The sequence below is a fragment of the Sphaerodactylus townsendi genome, linkage group LG04 (genome assembly GCF_021028975.2).
Source record: "Sphaerodactylus townsendi isolate TG3544 linkage group LG04, MPM_Stown_v2.3, whole genome shotgun sequence".
Taxonomy (NCBI): Eukaryota; Metazoa; Chordata; class Lepidosauria; order Squamata; family Sphaerodactylidae; genus Sphaerodactylus; species Sphaerodactylus townsendi.
Window position 1 is genome coordinate 69620283 of NC_059428.1, and position 6000 is coordinate 69626282.

The 6000-nt window shown below is 41.0% G+C and overlaps 1 protein-coding gene across 2 annotated transcripts in view; it reads right to left on the reverse strand.

Annotated features, from left to right (window-relative positions):
* DSCAM (DS cell adhesion molecule) overlaps positions 1-3189 on the reverse strand; it is a 485873-nt gene extending 482684 nt beyond the window's left edge. The window contains exon 1 of one of the 2 annotated variants that reach the window (XM_048495233.1): positions 2597-3189. The gene's annotated coding sequence lies outside the window, so the exon portion shown is untranslated. The remainder of the gene's footprint in view (positions 1-2596) is intronic. The other variant, XM_048495231.1, reaches the window with a different exon arrangement.
* Between the last annotated feature and the right edge of the window lie 2811 nt (positions 3190-6000).

Genomic DNA, 6000 nt, shown 5'->3' on the forward strand with positions numbered 1-6000 from the left:
TAAATCAGCAGTTCTTAAGAGGGCTGTAGCATCATATATCCTATTAGCATCAAGGACAAATACTTCCTTGAATATGCAGTATTATTATAGCTTGTTTAGCTATTTTAGTACAATTAATATTTCTATATTGTAATTGATAATTCTAAACAGTGTATCTTTATATGTGTAGTTCCCTCTAATTCTGTCAGGATAGCAAGGTACTGGATAGAATTAGTAATCTCGTTTCAAAACAAATAAATGGCTACATTTTAAGTATGTAAATCATAGCTAATGTAGTCTTACAAGTTACACTTTAAAATTATGAGAAACGCGTGCACACACACTTATGCATATGAAAGGTAATTTCCTTTTATAGGGAGTTCTGAAAGAAGGATGTAAGTGGGCAATTTTTCAGCACACAACAAGGATAATCTATTCTGAGACAAATCAAGACAAATTTTTAAAAAGAAATCTGCCTTTTTATTTTCATGATCCTAGAAAATGCATGATCCTAGAAAATACCTAATTACATTAAATATTTTATCATAGAAAATGAACAACATATATATCAGGAAAAATGGAATGCTGGATCACACTGCATTTTCCCCCTAGAATCATGCCTAACAGCACAATTTTAATGTACTGACACCTATTATCCTTAGGAAATGTGTATCAAGATCGATGTTCTATTTACTTGTTTATGCATTATTTTAAGCTAGTGTAATTGAATGCATAATGTATATTTAAGACAATTAGTTGTGATATCTTTGAAACATCTGGTATTTTAAGATGAGAGAAACAATCATATGCATGAAAAATGCAAAATTGTTCTAATTACATTTATCTATATTCATCTGTACACAAATAGCATGTTTTGGTATGGGTCAAGTACCTTACACTTTAAGAAACTGCACATATCTAAACAGATCTATTTTCCTCCTGACTTGGTGCAAAATACTGATTAATATTGATTGTGGTTAAATTAATGTACAGATTTAAAATGACCAAGTGATCTTTTTTTTTATTTTAGAAGATTTTTTTCCCTTTGTGGTCAGCTGTTAACAATGCTTACAAAAACAGCCACATAATAAGGAAGCACTATGTAAACATTTTCTTTTTTTTACTTAGTCATAAAATATAATTTAAATATCCAGTTGATGGAACTCTTTTAAAATTCTTTTTTGTACTCAATATACTCTTCTATATTGCTGGAAGAAAATCTGTATTCTCAGAGGTCTCCTCCTGTAAAGGTCACAGAAATGATCTATGCTCATTGTGTGTGTGGGGGGGCATTTATGGCTCATTGTGTGTGGGGGGGACATTTATGGCAGAAGTTGTTGCAATTACATATGTCAGGACAATTTCCGGAGTTTTGGGTTTATCATTTTATATTGTACAACCTACCATTTGACAAAATATTTAAGACCATTCCATTCCATTTCTCTTTTATTTATATTTCACTCCTTAACTACTGAATTTTATGCTCTGCCTGTTTGTCCTAAAGATGCCTAGCCCGTCAATATAAAATTTTCCACCCAGTGTACAGCTAAGCAGACCTGAAAACACCCAACATTCATTCCTCGCCCTTTTGCTGGGAGCTTTAATTATTTGTATCTTCCAAGAAAATCTCTCACTTTCCTTCCTGTGATTCTCCCCCTCATTCATTTTCACTATCAACATTTGTGTGTGTGTGTGCTGCCTGCTTTGCCTATTTTGGAAATTGTGTGGAAATTGTGTGGAAATCTTTCTGTTTTAACTGTCAGCATATTAATGCATTTTAAGTGGAGCCATGCTTTTAAATTTGAAAAATGAGGAATACCTAGCAGCACAGTGCATGACATTATTTCTACTTTACCCCCTTCAGAGCTTTAACATCATATAGGTTTGAATATATATAATTTCTTGTCTTAGAAAAGGAATAGTATAAGTATCATAAAACTTATGCATTACAATCATAGCATTATGCTTAGATTTAAAAAATCTGTGTGAATTCTAATTAAATATGCACAAAAATGATATGACAGAATATCAGGAAAACAGAAACATCAAGCTGATCCCTTTCCATTTTTACTTCTATTCTATAACTTTGAAATTGATTGAGAGAGTCCCCAGCCTTTTCAGGTGACCTAATGCTTATCAATGCACATTTTTTAATAAATGAAGGTGATGAGTAAGTAGAGAGCACCTTCCTCAGAGAGCAATAGGAAGAGAGCAGTGCCTAGAACTACTACAGTGTTGCATAAAAAGTAGTGTGATTTCTCCAAAATAAAACATTGGGGGGGGATCTCCCCTCTGCAAACCTTCCAGAAGCATACCACACCTGCCTTTCATAAAGATTCATACACCCTAGGGTGAAATCCTGTACTTATTACAAGGGAAATGATGCAGCGTTCCGTATTCTCTCAAGGTACTTTGAATGTGCAGATATCGTATACAGACTGTCACTTTGCTGGGTAAGCTCATTTAACTGATTACTGAGCAATTTCTTCCCTCGTCCCTGCAGCACACGAGCTCCAGGCGCCCCCCCCCCCCTCGCCTTTCCAAATTCTTGGCCGAAAGGCCAGGGCGCCCCCCCGCCCCCCCGCGCCCCGGTGCGGGGCTGGGCAGGGCTGCTCACCATTCAAGATGCTCTGGACCAAGACGGCAGCCAATATCCACATGCCCCTGCTCCTTGCTGGGCTCCCAGCGCTGCGCTTGGCTCCGCACTCTCCCCCTGGCTCCCTGTCTGCCTATTTGTCAGCAGCGGCGGCGGCAAGGTGAAAGCGGCCAGCGAAGGCAGCAGAAGGAAGAGCCGCCCCGCTCCTTGGGCTGGTCGCTGGCGGAGGCTGCGCGTCGGTGGCGGCTGGTCGTCCTTCAAGCGAGTGCTCCGCCGCGCCTTTCGCGGCTCTTCGCCACTGACTGACACTTGGCTCCTCTGGCAGCACGGAGCGGCGGCGGCGGCGGCGGGAGGCAGCGGCGGGCGAAGGGAGGCGGCTGCCTGGAGCTCAGGTGTGCCGCGCCGAGGAGTCCGGCGAGACACCCGCAGGTCTACAGGTGCAGAGAAGCCTCCCGCGCCAGCAGCAGCAGCGGCAGCAACAACAGACCATGCCTGGTCATCTCCGGCCCTTGATCCGCAGGAGGAAGGCTCCGGGCGCACCACCCTTCAGCCCCCACAGCCATGCAGCGAGCAGGCAGGCAGGCACATCTTCCCTCTCCTCCAGCCTTAATCACATTGATCCCTCGGCTAACCTTCCCTGCCTGGGAGCAGCAGAGAGGGAAGCATTAACCCCCTCGCCAGCCTCCATCAGTCACAGCCCTCCCCGCTCTGCTCTGCTCTGCTCTGGTCTTCAAGCAGCAAGAAGGACAGCCAAGACCCAGCCGACCAGGGAAGAAGATGCTAGATTTCGCCTCTGGTGTGCTGAACTGTTTTTTCTCCCCAGCAGCAACTGATTTTTAAACGTACCTAATGTGTTGATAGGGGTGGCCACTCCAGAAGTCCGTAACATGATTTACTGACAAATTTAGCAAATTAATCCATACTTCCCAACACTTAAATCTATCTGTTTCCCCTGTATTAATGAAATGAAAGCAATTTCCTTCTAGCGACTTAAACTATATGGAAAGGGTTGGCCCTTTTTAATCTAAGAATTAGCAGACTTTTAATAAGGAACTATTCTGAGCCTAACAATGGTACATTTAGGCCACTTCTAAATTCATACATCACCTGAACACACAGGTTTCAGGAGAATGCAGTATACTCAGAATTTCTGAGAGACTGAAAACAAAATGGGAACTCCCACATATGTGCCCAAAGTCATGCAGAAGCACAAACTCTGCTTGATTTTTTTTCAAGATAGAAGCTACCATGACAACATCCAGAGCGACCTGTTAGAAATGAGAACTGAAGACAAAGAGATACTATGGAAGCTTAGAGGCCTTATTCCTTTGGAGACTTTGTTTTCCAAATATTCCTAGCTAGGTTTTGTGTGGTGCTTATTCAGAAATTGTAATGCCTTCAAGAAAGAAGGATCCAGGGTCCTATAATTGCAGAGGGGATGAATTCCAGCAAATTTCTCAAAGTGGTTAAGGATTCCTAAGGCTTTCATGTCATTTTGCAGATTTACAAAAGCAATCACTCAGAACAAGTGGTGTGTTAATTTTTTAAAAGAATCTATTTCCCTAATACCTTTACTGCAGTTTATTTTAGAGAGGAATGTGACAGATTGAATACAATAAAGCTTCACTGTATGCTATACATAATGGAAGAAACTAGGGGTTTTGCTATAAAGTTATTATTATACTCAAATGTTTCTATGTGCTGAATGACCACCTCAAAGTATAAACCATTCCCTTTCTATGTGCTTTGAATGACCACCAAGTATAAACCATTCCTAAGCTGCATCTCTCTCCACTCCACAGGCTCCATCCCACATCTTAAAATCCTATCAAGAGTTAAACTGGAGGTATGTTGATATCCATAAGCTTCCCTTTGTGAGAGGAATTATTGGTTTTATTAATTCACCTTATTTATAAAACCAATGAATTCTCTCCTACACAAGGAAATGGTATCACACATACCTTAGCTAATTACAGAGCATGAACAGATGTTTCTCCCATTTGGAAGTGTTTTCTAAAACAATAACATTTAGCCAGCATGAGAAACAAATATTCAAATAAATTTACTATGAAAATCCACACTTTTGGTCTCGTGTTTTCCTTTTTTGCTGCCAGGAAAATGGGGGTGTTCTGGATAGGCCAATAAGATCCAATAGATGACCTTTCACCTTCCTGAATACATAAAAGAAACTAATACTAATGAATCAAAAATAGTCAAGATAAGCTTTACAAGAGATATCACCTTGCAATTCACATGAGAATTAGAGATTTAACTGCCCTCATGGCCTTCTCCACTTCATAACATATAAGTTGCTTCACATTCTTCTTATGAGAAGCTACATCACATGTCAACAAGTTTTTCATTAAACATTCTTCTAGAAATATTTTATAAAATGAGTGTTCAAAGATTCTACTTCTACTTTATTTTGGACAAGGCAAGGTTTCTCAGGTGAGAAAAAAAAGAGGTTCACCATAAGGTCACAAAAGTATATTGGGTGTAGCGAGGGAAAGATATGATTTTCTATTCATGTTTCATGAGCTGGAATGGGACCTGAGATGGAATGTATATATGTTTCCAGTTTGATATACCCAATGATTCCAGCAGTCCTAAAAGGTCATCAATATATTGTTTTGTGCAAGGAAAAGAATGGTTGTTCTGCTCTCAAAAGGGAAGCTCTGTGTTTTCACATTCTTGTGACCTTCACAAGTTTCTACTGAACCACAGAAATACAGAATTGTAAGAACATGGTCTGTTGTGCCTTTTGAAGGACCAGATGACTGAAGATGGCTTAAGTGCAGTAAGTCCAAAACTTCGCAGCATGCCAGCAAAAGGCCTGAAGAGGAGCTATGCTGGCCATGCTGTGAGCCTACTCATGCTGGTGGAGCAGGGGCCCTGGGGACAACTGGTGTGCAATCCAGCATTCCACCACTGAGGGGGGGGAGGAAGTAATGGCAACCACATACCAGCAGGGATCACCTCTCCATTGGGATAAGTTTCCCCGGAGAGGACAAATCCCACTAGCACAGTGGCATGCTCCCCAGAGCAGATTCTCTCTGCACACACACACACTCACACTTCACTTTCCACACACACACACACACCTGCCTTGGCCTTGGGATGGGGCCTCTCAGCGGAGTCTAGCCTTCTTACTACTGTTCAACATCATCACACACCTACAAAAACCAGTTATGTGTAGTTGCCAAAAGTTTCAAATATCCTAAGAGACCCTAGGGTTTTGAATCTCCCACTGTTCTTGCAGCTTAGTTCAGTCACCCCACATCTTCCCTCCCACCTACCTCAAAGGATTGTTGTGAGTATAAAATGGAGGGCGCAATGATCAAAACTTGCTTTGGATCACTATGGTGGGGGGGAAGGACAGGTATAAATGAAGGTAAATAAATAATAAATATATCTGAAGATGCATT